The sequence below is a fragment of the Rhineura floridana genome, chromosome 3 (genome assembly GCF_030035675.1).
Source record: "Rhineura floridana isolate rRhiFlo1 chromosome 3, rRhiFlo1.hap2, whole genome shotgun sequence".
Lineage (NCBI taxonomy): Eukaryota > Metazoa > Chordata > Lepidosauria > Squamata > Rhineuridae > Rhineura > Rhineura floridana.
This window is the reverse complement of record NC_084482.1, coordinates 140,759,126-140,777,147: the sequence shown is the minus strand read 5'-3', so window position 1 is coordinate 140,777,147 and position 18,022 is coordinate 140,759,126. Positions and strand designations below refer to the sequence as shown.

Genomic DNA, 18,022 nt, shown 5'->3' with positions numbered 1-18,022 from the left:
CTCTCACTAACAGTCTGTGCAAATTAGGAGGCTGGCAAAATGCTACAACAGGAGGCCTACTGATGGCTCTAGCAAGATGTTCAGAGTTTGCCAACAATGGGTAGCTCTCCCTGATTGCTCGGTGATAGTTAGGAGATGCTGGATGGAAATCTACCACAAATGGAATCCGTTGCTCTCTGCTCTTTGCCACCTCAGTATGATGGAGGAGGATTTCTCTGGACAGAATGGAGGCTCAGTGGGTGTTGCAATCGATAATATATGGAGGATATCCTCTCAGAAGAAGATGTTCTTTAAGTTCACTGATCCTTGTCTGGTATTTATCTTCAGTGTTGCAAATAAGTTTGATTCTCAGAGCCAAAAGGCCATCAACAAACCACTTATATGGTGGCGATACAGTGATGACATTTTTATGGTCTGGACAAATGGTAAAGAGAGTTTAGAACAATTTAAAAATTACATCAACTTTTTCCATCCATATATTAAGTTTACATTTAATAGTACAAATGAAAATCCGCACATCCCTTTTCTTGATGTCCTTCTCACCACTGAAAGCAACAAAATAGCCACTGATCTCTATAGCAAACCCACTGATGCCTACACCTATTTAAACTGGAAATCCTGCCATCCTAAGCATATAAAGAAAAACATTGTGTATAGCTTAGCTCTGAAAATCAAACTTATTTGCAACATTCCATCCTCAAAGCTCTATAACTGCCACCTTGGTAACAGCATTTGTATGTTAGCAGCTGATAAAGGCGGAAGCCGAAACATTTTGGTATTACAATAAAAACCATATTCTGGGGCAAATCATCAAATGAAATAACTTCCTGTAGTAGTCTGTTGCTATTCCTGAATAGACAAAGTTGTAGAATTTATCAAATATTTACATTTAAGTCTAAAATAATAGGGGTGCCATCTGGTCCTCAGTAACTTTTTGGCTCTTAAGTATCTCAATTAGTATAGCCCCTCCACAGTTCTTTGTTTACCCACAAATCAAACTAAGCTTTTAATGGGAGCATTGTATTGCACGTAATGATTAATATGATTGATGGAATGGTATAAATGTGCTTATGAAAAGTTAATCTAAATTCTGTATCAAAGGATTAAGATAAATCCTTGAGGGCAATTCTGACCCATATTCTCTTAAATTTATTTGCAGTAATTAAAATGGACATTCTCCCAACTTCAATCTTTATAGCAATTCCAATAAAAACTTGGTATTGTTTTAACAGGTATTATGTTATATATTGTATTTTTTTGTGTTCTAGTAAATCACTTTAGGACTCCTCCTAGTTGCATTAAGCTACAAATAAATCTAAAAAAGTAGTCTAACATAGATATGGCTAGTATGGACTAATGGTATTAATAGTATTATTTTTATAATATGTCAAGACAGATAGCATTCTAAATAACCTAAGGATTGAGTCGGAAGTTGATGGGTGCATAATATGTTTGTCTAAAGGACCACCATGATCCATATTTAAAGGTCTTTTGCAAGTATTAGACAATTTTCATTTGCGAGTCATAACCATTTGAGATTTCTTGCACTATTCAACAGAATGTTAACATAGACAGAATGCAGGTGTTTGTAATGTGAATGAACAAATTGGCCAACATAAATTTTTCGTTAGTATTACAAATGAACTGGAGGAAGGCCCAGTTCAGACACAGCAAGATCATGAACCTTGTGCTCATGTGTGCCTCTTCTTCCCTACTCTGTCTGCTGCATTTTGAAGACTTCCTGTGTTAATTAGCCACAGTTTCCCAGTTTGATTACCAGATTCAGAAGAAACCAGGATCTAAAAGCAGGGATGAGGAAACCATACCCATACAGAGATGCTAGCAGGGGCACCTTTTCATTCTTTAGACTTCTCTCTTGCTTCCCTCTTCTAAGAGGGGATCTTAGAATCTTCCTAATGCTGAGAGGAATTCCGTAAATTGCTGCATTAAACGTTTGAGGGCTTGCCTTAATTGATTGTGATTTTTGACCATTGTGAGGGAAAGCCTGCTACACATTGGCAAAACAATCCAATGAGGGAGGGGGAGGAAGAATATCCACCAATATCTACTGTTTTTGCCCTGACCAGCATGGAAGATCAGGATTGAGCAGCTGGAGGGGGGGGGAGAAAGGTTTGTCAGTTCCAGGGCTGGCATACATTTTATCCTGTCTGGGGATGTATCAGGGGAATGGAAGGACTTTCAATCCAAAGCCACTCCTGGAATGTCCCCTTTCTACCTATCCTGTTGTTGAAGCACTGATGGCAGAGGGGGAATAACAGTGGTCCTTTCTATTGCTGGTTGGAAGGGGGCTCCTCAGAGTGGACCCCCCTGTCCACCTACAGAGAGAGAGATCCACCAAATGGTCCTCCCATAGACCATAGGATTCTGCCTTAAAAATCTAATATATACTCTAGAACAGAGGTAGCTAATGTGGTACCCTCCAGATGTTGTAGACAGCAAATCCTGTTAACCCTGGCTGGGGCTGATGGGAGTTGTAGTCTAACATATCTGGAAGACACCATGTTGGTTATCTTTGATCTAGACACTGAATGCAAACTGCTACAATTGTTAAGCACCATTTTAAAATATTCTCTTCACATTTTTTATGCATGTTCTGGACTTCTCTTTCTTTCTAGGTTTGCTTGTTCAACTATATTTTGTTTCTCGCTGTAACGCCAAATGGTTCTCTAGTTTTGTAAAGCTTTCTAATGGATATTGCACTCTGATAACATGAGAGCTGATTGCACATTCTCCTATGTAATCAGCTGTTTGTTTCTGCTTTTACATCTGTAATTTTTATGTAAATTGCTGATATAAATATACCCTATCTCTAAACATTTAGTTATAAAAGTTTGAGTTGATTCCTTAAAGATGCATGATTGCCTTAGCTACGGTAGTATGAAAATTATGCACACAGTTTTGGAGTTACAAAAATAGCATACATAAAATGATCACATTAAATTGTAATTGTTTACATAATGCTAAGCATAGTTAATGCCACTAAGGCAATAGTGTTTGTTTTGTTTCTGATTAAGTTGCACTTATGTGTTTTAAAAAGAAAATAAGTTAATTAACTGCCACTTGGTAATTGCAAAAGTTTGTGTTGTCCCACCAATTGATGATGCATGTATATGAGTGGAACAGGCTTTCTGGTAGTGGAATGCCACCTTTGATGCAACCCAAATTCACTAAAAATCAAATCCTAAGAATTTATTTAAGCACTTTTTGAGCAAATTGCATTGCCTCACAGTGCATTTATCACCAGAATTCTGTTTTGAAGTATTATTAGACAGCCTCATATACATATTTCACTGAAAAGAAAATCTCTGAAATGATGCAAGCCCAGTGCTTTTGATTCTTCTTGTTAAAAAATAACAACAGATCAGACACACTTTGATTTAAGAGAATTCACTAATAGGCAAAAAACCTTGCAATTTAAGACCATACCTGTAGCCCACAGATATTTCTGTCAAACTTTAAAAAGCAGAGAAATTGCGCAGCTATAGTGAATGCACTCTGAGATATTGGACTGCCCTACAAATTTGTCAAAATGCAAACACCATTTGGGTTGGTCTTTCACAGTCCAAGGGGAGAAAAAAGGAGGGGGCTATAAGTAAAATCATACAATATATGGTCATATACTGTATAATATGATTATTGATTGATTGATTGAAACTATATTTTTACCCCGCCCTTTTTCCAAACTGGAACTCAGGGCGGCTTACAAATAGAACTACATGTAGTTAAAAACATAGAAAAACATACAATTAAAATACAATTAAACTATGCACAACCTTAAAACCTTAAAAGGCACTTAAAAATCTAAAAACAATTTAAAATAATACAAATAATAATATAAAACAATAAAACAAGCCTTGTAAAGCCCAATCCTAAACACCTTCTATCCCAAAAGCCTGCTGGAATAAAAAAGTCTTTACTTGCCAACGGAAGGATGGCAAGAAGGGGGCCATTCGTGCCTCCCTAGGAAGGGAGTTCCAGAACCTAGGAGCAGCCACCGAGAAGGCCCTATCTTGCGTCCCCACCAATTGCACCTGCGAGGGTGTTGGGACTGAGAGAAGGGCCTCTCCTGAAGATCTCAGGGCCCAGGCAGGCTCGTATAGGGAGATACGGGCTGACAAATAGCCTGGACCTGGGCCATATAGAGCTTTAAAGGTCAAAACCAGCACTTTGAATTGTGACCGGAAACAAACTGGCAGCCAGTGGAGCTGTTGTAACAAGGGAGTTGTATGGTCCCTGTAACCAGCCCCTGTTAACACTTTGGCTGCAGCTCTTTGTACCAGTTTAAGTTTCCGAACAGTCTTCAAAGGCAGCCCCATGTAGAGCGCATTACAGTAGTCTAAATGGGATGTAACTAAGGCATACATCACCATAGTCAAATCAGGCATTTCCAGGAATGGGCGCAGCTGGCACACTAGTCTTAAATGGGCAAAGGCACTCCTGGCCACGGCCGAGACCTGGGCCTCCAAGTTCAGAGCTGAGTCCAGGAGCACACCCAAACTGCGAACCTGTGTCTTCAGGGGGAGTGTAACCCCATCCAGCACAGGCTGAATCCCTATTCCCTGATCTGCCCTTCGACTGACCAGGAGCACCTCTGTCTTGTCTGGATTTAGTTTCAATTTGTTCGCCCTCATCCAGTCCATCACTGATGCCAGGCACTGGTTCAGGACCAGGACAGCTTCCTTGGCTTTAGGTGGAAAGGAGAAATAGAGTTGGGTGTCATCCAGATACTGATGGCACCAAACCCCAAACACCCGGACAACCTCTCCCAGCTGTTTCATATAGATGTTAAATAACATGCAGGACAAAACTGAACCCTGAGGGACCCCATAGGTCAACGGCCAAGAAGTCAAACAGGAGCCCCCCAGCACCACCTTCTGAGTTTGTCCCTTCAGAAAGGAATTGAGCCATCGTAACACGGTGCCCCCAAGTCCCATCCCAGCAAGGCAGTCCAGAAGGATACCATGGTCGATGGTATTGAAAGCCGCTGAGAGGTCCAATAGAACTAACAGGAACACACTCTCCCTGTCCAGCTCTCTGTGAAGGTCATCCACCAAAGCTGTCTCTGTCCCATAACCAGGCCTGAAACCAGACTGAAATGGATCCAGATAATCTGTTTCATCCAAGAATCTCTGGAGCTGGGCGGCCACCACACGCTCTATTACCTTGCCCAAAAATGGAATGTTGGAGACTGGCCGATAATTTCCCATTTTGGAGGGATCCAGGGAGGCCTTTTTCAACAAACGCCGTACAACTGGCTCTTTTAGGCATGATGGAATTCTGCCTTGTTGTAAAGAGGCATTTACCACTCCCCTCACCCAGTTGGCCAGTCCCCCTCTGGCACTTTTGATGAGCCAGGAAGGGCAAGGATCCAGCAGACATGTGGTGGCTCTCGTCTCTCCAAGGATCTTGTCCACATCCTCGGGCTGCACAAATTTAAAGGAATCCATTATTATTGAACAAGCAGGAGCCAAAGTTACATCCCCTGAGACTGTATCAATTTTAGCATCCAAGTCGGAGCGAATCTGAGCGACTTTATCTGCAAAGTGCCGTGCAAATTCTTGACAGCGGGCTGTTGAGTGGTCTATATTACCCTCCTGGGAGCCAGAGTTTAAAAGACCCTTGACCACTCAAAACAGCTCTGCTGGACAGCTCCTGGCAGACGCAATGGTGGCAGAAAAGAAAAGTTTCTTCTTAGCCCGCACTGCCATGGAGTAGGCCTTCAGATAGGCTCTAGCCCGTGTTCGGTTAGACTCGTACCGAGTTCCGCAAATGTTGCTCAAGTCCCCGTCTTATTGGTTCCATCGCCGCCAGCTCCCTGGTAAACCACGGAGCTGGTTTGGCTCCACTCCATAAGAGGGGACGCTCAGGAGCTATCGTGTCCACCACCCTGGTCATTTCCCCATTCCAGAGGTCAACCAGGGCTTTGACAGAATCACCTGCCGCGGTGACAGGAAAATCCCCAAGAGCCGTCAGAAAACCATCCAGATCCATCAGCCTCCTGGGGCAGACCATCCTAATCAGTCCCCCACCCCTGCAGAGGTTCTGAGTCCCAGTGAGTCTAAACCCAACCAGGTAGTGATCTGTCCATGACAACGGAACTATAGAAAGTTCCTCCACACCAATATCACCATCATCCCATCCAACACAGAAAAAAAGATCCAAAGTGTGACCAGTGACATGAGTGGGGCCAGATAATACTTGGGACAGACCCATGGAGGCCATGAAATCCTGAGCCACTCCCGACAGAGCAGTCTCGGCATGGATGTTGAAGTCACCCAATACCACAAGCCGAGGGGACTCCAACCCCAACCCCGAGACTACCACAGCTAGCTCAGGAAGGGAGACTGTTGAGCAGCGGGGTGGGCGGTACACCAACAGAATCCCTATTCTGTCCCAGCCACCCAACTTCAAATATACACATTTGAACCCCGAAGACTGTGGGAGAGGGCACCTGGTCAGGGGGATGGCATCACGATAGACTACTGCAACTCCACCTCCCTGTCCCCCCGGTCTCGCCTGCTGCTGCCAGAGAAACCTGGTGGGCAAAGCTGGGAGAGATTAATCCCCCCAGCTTCATCCAACCAGGTCTCCGTGATACAAGCCAGGTCGGCGTGCTCATCCGTGATCAAATCCTGAATGGCCATCGTTTTGCCATTCACTGACCTGGCATTCACAAGCAGCATTTTTAACCCAGGGGAGCTGACACCGCGGCTATCCAGACTATTTGAATGGGGAGACAATTTGGGGGCAACCAACACCCTGTTGCACTTCCATCTCCCCCAATGACATAATTGCCTCCCCACTCCATATCTCCCTCTGCCCTCCACAACATTAATGGCAGCCCCTTGGTTCCCTTCCCCTGCCCACTTATGTTGAAAGCACGTCCTTCCTATATAGCAGGCAGGCTATACTCCTAAAACCAACACACTACACCGACAGGCAGGTGTCAAACACATAAAAAAACCCTCCCACCGCACTAACTTCCAAAACAAGAGAGAAATAATAATAATAATAATAATAATAATAATAAATAAATAAATAAACCCTCCCCTCGTACACCTCCAAGATAGCTCCCCCAAAGGCAACCTTCCTTTAATGTTGCCCCATTAAGAGACAAACAGTCATCGGATAAATAGATGGAAAAGGGGCAAAGCAACAGAGTCAGGCCTCGATCCTAGTCCTGCCAGGAGCAGGAAAACCTGATAAAAAAGCTGAGGTCCAGGCAGCAATAACACAATACCATGGGGGCTAAAATCCTTGTCCGAAGCTCCAGTTGTCGCAGCCAAGCGCAGCACTTGCTAGAAGAATCTCAAGTCGGACAAAGTAGGACTCTTGACGGATGTTTCCATAGAGTCTTGTAAAAGGTGGGATAAATGCTCTTCTGTGAAAGTGTTCCTGGAGGAGAATGCCTCACCCCAACTAATGTATCAAAATACATTATGCCACTAATAAATATATTGTATGATTTTACTTATAGCCCCTGACGAAGGCCAAGTCTCGAGTGGCCGAAACGCGTTGGGCTTCTTCCTTTTAAAAAAAATCTATTTGGATTTTCCATTCAAGAAATCCTTTCCTTCGGCATCTTGGGGTTCCCCCTCCTTTTTTCTCCTGCTGTCTTTGGATGCCAACCACTCCTGTTGTTTGCTTTCACAGTCCAATCCACTTGCTGTGTAGCTTGGAAGAATTTGGTAACGTGCCTCTGAGTATATGGTGAGTGGTGGCAACACCTGCCATCTTCAAAGATAGAGAATTATATTTTTCTGTGTTTGTTGGTGTTCTTACTTTGCTTCTTTCCTGTGTTATTACTGTTTCTACAGAGAATCTAAACTAGAAAATTTTATTTCCCTCATTATTGATCCTAGAAAACTGTATCAAATCTATTTTTATTAATTTCAAAGCCTTTTTATTAGTCAGTGTCACATGATGGTGAAGACAGCCTTTTGTGTTTCAAATTGGAGGTTATGTTCTATTTCTATTTTGGGTGCGTTAACAGTTGAATCTGAAACTGCAGTTTGATGTAAAATCCAACTGATTACAATATGTTGCTACGTCAGCAATGACTCTAGCTGTTGGAACAAAAGAGGATGCATGCTTTCAGCCTGCTATGTGCTGGACTACGACCTGGGAGACCAGGGTTCGAATCCCCACACAGCCATGAAGTGCACTGGGTGACCTTGGGCCAGTCACTGCCTCTCAGCCTCATGAAAACCCTATTCATAGGGTCGCTATAAGTCGGAATCGACTTGAAGGCAGTACATACATACATAGGCACTGTCATTTAAGAGATGAAGCTTATCTGCATGTTCAGGGCAGCATATGGAACAGCCCTCCTAAGGTACAGCGTTTCAAGTTTGCTTGTTTTCATATAGGGAAGTACTCAGCCATAAGATTATGCCACACATACTCCAACTAATTTTCAGGATACATGTGGCATCATATGCATTTTCTGAATATATAGACTGGCCCCGTATTTGTAGTACATAGTCAAGCATCCTAGTATCCAATTCTAAAGGCTACCAGCTGAATTTTGCTGTGACCTCCCTTGTTTTCCTTATAAAATTGTACTGTAATAACAAACAAAACAACACACAATAAAAGTTTAAGATTATTTTTCTGCAAACTATTTCACTGCAAAGATCACACAACATTGTCTCATTTCTTACATGCAGCTTAGCATAAACTACAGCTGAAAATTATACAGCCACGAGAGTTGCTGTATACTGTAGCCAGTGTGGATTTTTCACATTCCGCAATGTTAAATTGAAAATACCCCCATGCCAGTCTGATGCTTCCCATAACCTCATTTCAAAACAAAACCTTACAAAACGTATAGTCCTGAACTCAGAAATGCTTGCTAAACAACCCTCTAAATTTTCATAGCGATACACAAAACAGAGAGAACAGAGAGTTCAAAATCTAAAAAGAAAGAAAAAACCCCAGAGCCCTTTTGGACTTTTTTCTCTGAGTTCTCATAATCTGTTGAAATTCATTAAAAATCAGCCATGTTCACAGAATACCTGTAATCCTAATACTGACCTTGCCCCATACTCTGACCATCATCTTCTACAGTTTAAAAGTTACAAAAATGCCTGGCTGATTTTTAATTAATTTAAGAAATTTTAGCTGGAATCCTATGATAACGCTGGGCATGCTCAGTAAGAACGAACTGTCAGTTAAGAGCACACCTAGAATTTTGCTAGAATATATTTCACCTCCCACTCTTTTATCTTGTGCAAATTGAGACACTCTTGAGGTCCACTGGAGACTATTCTGCAGACGTCAGTGCCATTATTTGTTGTAAACTGCCCAGAGAGCTTCGGCTATGGGGCAGTATACAAATGTAACAAATAAATAATTCCACAATTATGTTTGGAGTTTTTTTAGTGTAAATTTTACAAAGTGTTCCTATACTTCACATATTCACAGAAACAGAATCAAAAGAAAATGTTTTCCTATAGGAAACTTCACTAAAATTGTCAAGTAAATCAGATATATTTAAAGTGACCATCTGAACTATATCAACTGTCTTAATAATGTTGCTTCCTTCCTGCTAAAACAAGATCAGCACAGCACATGTCTTCTTTCAATTATTTGGGCTGGTTGCAGGTGTTGCCACCACTCATCATATGCTCAGAGGCACATGTTACCAAATTCTTCCAAGCTACACAGCAAGTGGATTGGACTGTGAAAGACCAACCCAAATGGTGTTTGCATTTTGACCAATTTGTAGGGCAGTCCAATATCTCAGAGAGGAGGTCAGGTCTCCTGCTCCCCTGATGCATTCACTATAGCTGCGCAATTTCCCTGCTTGTTAAAGTTTGATAGAAATATCTGTGGGCTATAGGTACGTTCTTAAACCACAAGGTTTTTTGCCGATTAGTGAATTTCCCTGCTTTTTAATCTGGCGGGTAAGAAATGGGATCCTTTCCAAGTTTGCTGAGAATGGATTGATTTATTGAGTTCAGTGGGATTTACTCCCCTGCAATCATGCTTAGCATAGGTGAAACTGACCATAGGGGATGGGGAGGGGAGGAGGAGGAGGAGGGAGGGGAGGAAATGCAGAGGGGAGGACTGGGATGGGAGCAGGCAGGAGGGGGAGGGGAGGAGAAGGACAGGTTAGATTATTTGCATGTTTATTGAATTTATTGCAATTTACTCCTGTGCAATCATGCTTAGCATAGGTAAAAGTGAACAGAGGGGGAGGGAGGGAGGGCTGGAGTGGGCAGGGGAGGAGAAAGAAGGAAGAGGGGAGGGGTGGAGGAAGGGAGAGGAGAGGGGAAGGAGGGGAAAAGCAGGTCTGATCATTTGCATGCTTATTGAGTTCAATGGGATTTACTCCTATGCAATCATGTTTAGGATAGGAAAAACTGACCATGGGGGAGGAGGAGGAGTAGGGGGAAGGGGAAGGAGCATATTGGAGGGGGGCAAAGGAAGGAGGAGGGGAGGGCAGGTTTGATCATTTGCATGCTTATAGAGTTCAATGGCATTTACTTCCATGCAATCATGCTTAAGATAGGTAAAACTGACCATGAAGAGAAGGGGAGGGGGAAGGAGGAGATTGGAAGGCGATGGGGATGGGTAGGGACGGGCAAAGGAAGGGGGAGGGAAGGGGCAAGAGGGAGGGGATAGAAGGGAGGGTGGGTTTGATCATTTGAATACTTTTTGAGTTCAATGGGATTTATTTCTGTGCAATCATGTTTGAGAATGGAAATGGACTGCCTTGAAGTCAATCCTGAGTTATGTTGACCCTATGAATAGGGTTTTCATGGCAAACTATATTCAGAGGTGGTTTTACCATTGCCTTCCTCTGAGGCTGAGAGGTAGTGACTGGCCCAAGGTAGCCCAGTGTGCTTCATGGCTGTGTGGAGATTCAAATCCTGGTCGTAGTCAAACACTGATGTGGGGGAGGGGCAGGGAGGGGAGCGGAGGAGATTGGGTGGGTGGGCGCTGGGCAGAGGGGAAGCCCCTTTCCTTTCTAAAAGGAAAACATTATGAACAGTATCACTGTTTTTCAGCCTTTCCTCCACCTTTTTATTCTACAGCCTCTCACCCAAATTTAAACCACAACTGTCCCTGGCCACATCCACACCAGGCCTTTATTTCACTTTGGACAGTCATGGCTTCTCTCAAAGAATCCTGGGAAGTGTAGTTAGTGAAGGGTGCTGAGAGTTGCTAGGAGATGCCCTGTTCCCCTCTCAGACTTCAATCAGAGTGGCTGACTGTTAAACCAGTCTGGCCACTGGAGCTCTGTCAGTGGAACAGGAGCCTCCTCTCAGCACCCTTCACAAACTACACTTTCCAGGATTCTCTGGGGGAAGTCATGACTGTCTCAAGTGAAATCAAAGTCTGGTGTGGGTGTGGCCCCCTGATTAGCCAAGCCCAGCAGCTGTGAGTCTGACTTTTAGAACACCGACAGTTGGTTCTTACTGAGCATCCCAGGCTTATCATAGGGTCCCATCTTCCTTTTATTTCATCTCGGTCATTCAGTGTGTTCCCCTGTTGATTATTCAACATCCCTACTCTTGGTTTAAATTTCTCTTTCATTTCTCTAATCTTTTGGAACAGAGCTCTTGTTCTACCCTTTTTGTTGTCCTCTTCTATTTCTATACAGTAACTATTGTAATAGTTCTCTTTGTCCCTACGTACTAGTCGCTGTATTGTTGCATTTAGGGTTCTGACTGTGTTTCTATCTCCTTTTGCTTTTGCTTTACTTCTCTCTTTAACCATTTGAAGAGTTTCTTCAGTCATCCATTGGGGTCTTTCTCTCTTTTTAACTAGAGGTATTGTCTTTTTGCATTCTTCTCTGATAACGTCTCTGACTTCATTCCATTGTTCTTCTGGTTCTCTGTCAACTAAGTTTAAAGTCTCAAACCTGTTCCTTATTTGATCTTTATATGCTTCTGGGATGTTATTTAAATTGTATTTTGGCATTATGATTGCTTTGTTGGTCTTCTTTAGCTTTACTCTGATTTTCGATACAACCAGTTCATGATCTGTGCTGCAGTCTGCTCCTGGTCCTGTTTTTGCAGAAAGTATGGAAGTTCTCCACCTTCTGCTACCAATTATATAATCAATTTGATTCCTATATTGACCATTTGGTGATGTCCACGTGTATAGTTGTCTTTTCAAAAAATGTGTTTGCAAGAAACAAATTATTGGCTTCACAGAATTCAATAAGTCTTTCTCTTGCTTCGTTTCTGTCTCCTAGGCCCCATTTCTCCACAATTCCTAATTCTTCTCCGTTCTCTACTTTTGCATTCAAATGATTAGCAGCACATCTTGTTTTGGTGTGTGATCAATTTCTTCCCGTACTTCTGCATAAAATCTCTCCAATTCCTCTTCTTCTGCGTTTGGCGTCGGAGCATAGACTTGGATGATGGTTATGTTGATAGGTTTCCCATTTAATCTCATTGATATAACTCACTCAGTCTTTGTGTTGTAGCTCCTAATTGCTCTTGCTACATTACTTCTCACTGTTAAAGCAACCCCATTTCTTCTTAATTTCTCATTTCCTGCATAAAATATTTTGTAGTTGCCTGATTGAAAATGTCCCATTCATGTCCATTTTAGTTTGCTCACACCAAGTATTGTAATGTTGATGCGTTCCATTTGTTGCTTGACAATTTCTAACTTTCCCTGGTTCATGCTTCTCACATTCCATGTTCCTACTGTGTGCGTCGTACAACTCTGGACTCTCCTTTCACATCTGTGCGCATCATCCTCTGGGCTTTCTTTTGGGTTTGACCCAGCTGCGTCATTAGTCACAGCGCTACTCGTACTTGTCCTTTGTTCTTCCCCAGTAGCTTGTTGAGTGCCTTCTGACCTGGGGGTCTCATCTTCCAGCACTATCTCATGTTGCATTTTGGATAGTCTGTTCATAGGGTTTTTGTGGTAAGAGATATTCAGAGGTGGTTTATGTGACGTCCTTCCCCGGCACCACCTGTGAAGCTCTCACTTGTGGCTACCAGCAGACAGGAACGTCAGGTTTTCTTCTTACCCTTTACAGCACTAGCACAGATCTCAAAATATCCCACTGCTAGGCAGCACCACCCGACACTCTGTAACCCTTTTAGCCAATAGACTGTGCCTAGTCTCTGCCTGGCTATTCCGATACCTTGTGTCAATGGGTATAGGTAATTTGTAAACCCCGCTGCAGCCCCTTGACTCTGAAGCATACAGCCCTGGGTTTCTCTGTGGGACTGGATACACTTTCCTCCGATCCGCCGCTGCCACCATTCGATACAAACTGTTCAGCCTTGGTTACTTTGCTATTCCCCCTGGTATGTGTATCCCAGCTGAAGGAATCAGGCTTTTATTTAACCAAGAAATATTTATTAAGAACTAGAAATAACAACCTCCAAACACCACTTCACAGCCACCACCTCAATTCACCACCAAACCTCCACACTCCACCTCACAGATTCAACTGTCATTCTTCCATTTATACTCCCAGCCATTCAAACGCGCAGCCAATCATCCAGCATTCTACTGCTCATGTACTCCCCCTCCTCTTTCACTCCACTTACCATATATCTTCTCTATAACCAGCACTTACCATATTTGCAATATAAGAAGGAACATCACAGTTTACCATTGCCTTCCTCTGAGTTTGGATGCATCTTAGTCTGGTATTTCAGCTTTGACCATTTGGTCTTGGGTGCCCCTGCTAAGAGTCTAGCCTCTTGGTCTAGACTCCTGACGGCATTGCTCTCAGATTCTTCAACACACTCAAACCCCTCTCCACGTTAAGGTGTGCATCCGAAGAGGAGGTTAGGTGAAATAGCTTCACTCTTTTCTTTGCCAATCTCCCCTTTTCCTTTTGTAAGTCTTTGTTGCAGCCCCCTCCATGGTTTAGAGATTTTAAAAAATCAACATGGGGATTATATATAGTTTTAATCTGATTTTTAAGGTTTTTGTTCAATTTTTTTGTTTTCAATATTTTCATGGTAAGCTGCCTTGTGAGGATTTCTCCCCCAAATATATTATAAAATATATGTTAAATAAGCTAATGTAAATAAATTATCCACTCCCAAATAAAAAAACTAGGCATAATCTACTAAAACTGGTATGTGGCAGGTTGAAAACAAAACAAAGTATCTACTGATATCTATTTGGATTCTACGTTTATAAAACAAAGTCATCTATGAAAAGTTTTCCATCCCCTCTGCAGCCATCTGCGCCCCTTAAAAAGTCTCTCTTGAACAATGTGGCATGGGACTGCGAGAGAGGGAAATCACTCCAAAGCCCTATTCCACATTTTTCATGAGGGCCCACTCCCCAGAGTCTTTTCAGGGGTCACAAGAAGTTTCAGGGTGAGGATGGGACAAGAAGCTTTCCTTCCAATTCATTTTATCTTGTTATCAAAACCATACTGTGTAACTAAGTTGTAAATGAGCTGCCATTATATGTAAGTATAGATCGCTTTAAAAACATGAGGTGAATAAATTGAATACATGAAAGATAGGACCTGTCAGCCATTGTAACATGGGATGGATATTGCCATCATGGCCTTTCTATGAACATCTGAGTGAGTACGTATGAAGGAGGAAACATTCTAAATTAATCTGTTCAGGCCTTTTGAAGATGCAACATTATTAGCCTTAAATGCATGATCCATACCCAAAATTTATTAAAACGTAAAGATTAAAATAGGTCTGTGAATTCTTGCTTTAAGTAATTATTCATGTAGGTCCAACTGTAGTTCATCCTGAGTCCTTGAGTTGGAAAAGAGTATTAAGTATTCTATATACTTAGTTTGTTAAAGTATGTTCAATTCCTTTTTTCTTTTCTTTTTTGGTCCATTATGTTCTGTAGTTTTCTAGGATAGGAACTGTTTGATGAACAAGAGCTAGAATGGTCTCTACACCTCAGTTAATAGGTTGGGCAGAGTGGGTAGCAGTGCATGCTGAAGCAGTGGGCTCACAACTGTCTTGCCCCCAGACCCTCCTCACCTCTGTGCATTTAGACAAAGTGTAACTAGTGTGATCAGACCTAAATGCAACCCTCCCAGATGTTGTTGGGTTAAAATTCCTATCCCTGATCATCAGGAGTTAGAAGTCCAACAACATCTGGGAGGGCACAGATTCCCTATCCTTGCTCTATGTGCTTGTCAAGAGCCACTCAGTCTAGAACCAAAAATATGTGGCTTTTGTCTGTGCTCAGCTGTCCCATGCAGCAGTCCACTGTGGTTTGCACTATTTTCCTGGGTATTCAATGTATTCTCAGGGTCAGGACTGGGTCTGCCTACCCATAATGACTGCTGGCCCTCCTACGCAGGAAGAGCAATTAAAGACTTTCTGTTTGGGTTGGGATTTTGCTTGGAAACTATTGCCTTCCTGGCTCTGATGTGGGCTTTGATTTCTGGCTTGTTCTGTGGATCTGGCTCCTGACTTTGTCCTTCATCTCTGCTCCTAGCTTGACACTTTATCACAGTTCCTGACTCCCTTCTCGCAGCTGTCCTGACATGTAAAGTTACACATTACATCCATCACTTGAACAGAGATATGTCCAGAAATTGAGTGAGTTGACACAATTCTGCTATCCTGCCATGCATTTGTTATCTTGCTTTGCCCTGAGTTTTGCAGGGTTCTTATCATCTGCCTCCTTTTAATTGCTAGTCATTATTAGCAATCTCACTTGACAACCTTTTGCTTCCAAATGCCTGAAAGAGAACTGCAAGGGTCCTTTTTTTGTGAGAGGCATGAGAATGAGATACACTTTAAGCCAAGGCATCAGTTTTTAATTGGGTTCGATTTGTCTGGAGTAGGCATTAAACTGCACATATTTAGATCTTGCCTTTGGTATTTAATATTTGCAGATCATGCTAATGATTGTGTTAATACCTCTACATTATAATTTGTGTTGTCATACTAATATTTTATTTAATTTTATTTAGAATGCAATGATTTTGTGATATTTTAGAAGAAAAAAATGATAAAAAGACGAATGAAGCTTCACTTTACAATGAATGTTCCCTGCCCAGTGTTGCAAATGCTAACTTCTTGCTATTTTTGCTTATTTGCATTCAGTTTATGGTAAAGCGTGAACAAACACTTTTGATGTTTTCCACAGGAAATCACTGCCCTCTTGTGGATGCTGGATGCATTTCATTTTGAAAATATGCCTTTTCTTTCTAAAATGCAGTACAGCTGCATAAAAGTAAAGCTTTTAAAAAAATAATTGCAGTTACATGAAAATGAAGTGAGAAATTAAAAATCCTTACCCACTACTAAGTTATTTTAAGAATTTATATCCCACTATTTTTGCTAAAGCAACTCATGAAAGCAAGCAGACAACCTATCAAACAATTAAAAAAATGTATTTGTTCCAGTTTTTTTGTCAGGACTTTAGTCTGGATTAGTAATGCACTCTGGGTCTGACTATAGAAAGCCTTTGGAAACTTAAATTGTACTGCCAGACTGCTGCTGCCAGATTACTGGTTAAATTTGGTGATTTGGAACGTTGACATTGTATGACTGACAAAACAGAAAAAAACAAAACCACATTAATGACAAAAGTAAAAAATTACACATTAAAAAATACAAAAGAATTAGTAGACTGAAACCAAGAGGAAGCAAATACTATACGGTAACCAGTTCAGTTGCCATCAGTTCAGTCCAAATACCTTACAATACACTCAGGTTTTAATTTGTTGTTTGAAGCTATAAAGTCCTGTGAAGGGTATTCCACAATGGCCTTAAAAATTGAAAAGGCCCAGCTCCACCCAGTGGATGTTTGCTGTACTTTTTCTTGGCCATCACTCGTGGCCGAGTAAGATTCTCTTCCAAGATAAGGTCTTTAATGGTTGGTCCATAAGTGACTGTGGATGCCAATTCTAGATCCACACAGCCTCCCACAGTGAGGACATAGGTTTCCAGATGAAAGACAGTTGTGATGAAGATTTGCTTGACGTGCCTTCCACTTAGCTCACTTGTCCCTTTCGCCCTGTACTTGTGCTTCTTCAAAGTCCATGGCACCTTTGATAATAGCCAACCTCCAATTGGGATGCTCATGGGCCAAAGCTTCCCAGTTCTTGATGCTCATGTTACATTTTTTTAGATTAGCTTTAAGAACATCCTTAAACCTCTTTTGCTGTCCACCTATATTCTGTTTTCCATCCTTAAGTTGGGAGTAAAGTAGCTGCTTTGGAAGACAGTGATCAGGCATTCGAACAACATGGCCAGTCCAGCGAAGTTGATCTTCAATAATCATTGTTTCAACACTGGTAGTCTTTGCTTCTTCCAAAATGCTAACATTAGCCGGTCTGTCTTTCCAAGTAATTTGCAGAATTTTCTGGAAGCAGCATTGGGGGAATCTTTCAAGAAGTTGGGAGTGGCGTTTATAAATGGTCCATGTTTCACAGGCTTACAGTAAGGTTGGTAGTAAGCATTTTGGTCTCCCTGTGAATATCCCTATCCTTGAACACTACACTTCATTCGGGAGAATGCAGCACTCGCAGAGCTCAAACGATGTTGAATTTTAGCATTGATGTCAGCTTTTACAGAGAGATGGCGGCCAAGTTAGGAAAAGTGATCAACATTCTCCAGCCTCACACCACTAAGCTGGATTGATGGTGCTACAGAGGGACTAGTTCATACCTGTTGATGAAGCACTTTGGTTTTTTTGATATTATGTGAGAGCCCAAGCTTTCCATATGTTTCTGCTAAGAGATTTAGGATAATTTGAAGATCTTTCTCTGAATGTACGGAGACTACATTATCATTGGCATATTGAAGTTCTACGACAGAGGTTGACATTACCTTACTTTTTGCTTTTAGCCTACTGAGATTAAAAAGCTTTCCATCTGTTCAATATATGATTTCCACACCAGTAGGAAGTTTCCCCTCAATAAGGTGTAGAATCATAGCAATGGAGATAGCAAATAAGGTTGGAGTAATGACGCATTCCTGTTTTACTCCTGACCTGACTCTGAATGGATTGCTCTGAAAGCCATTATTATCCAAAATTGTCGTTGTCATGAAGGAGTCGCAAAATATTCACA

General features: G+C 41.9%; 1 protein-coding gene across 7 annotated transcripts in view; it reads left to right on the top strand.

Annotated features, from left to right (window-relative positions):
• Positions 1 to 18,022, top strand: part of IQSEC1 (IQ motif and Sec7 domain ArfGEF 1) — a 588,187-nt gene that overhangs the window by 163,862 nt on the left and 406,303 nt on the right. The gene's annotated exons all lie outside the window — the stretch shown is intronic.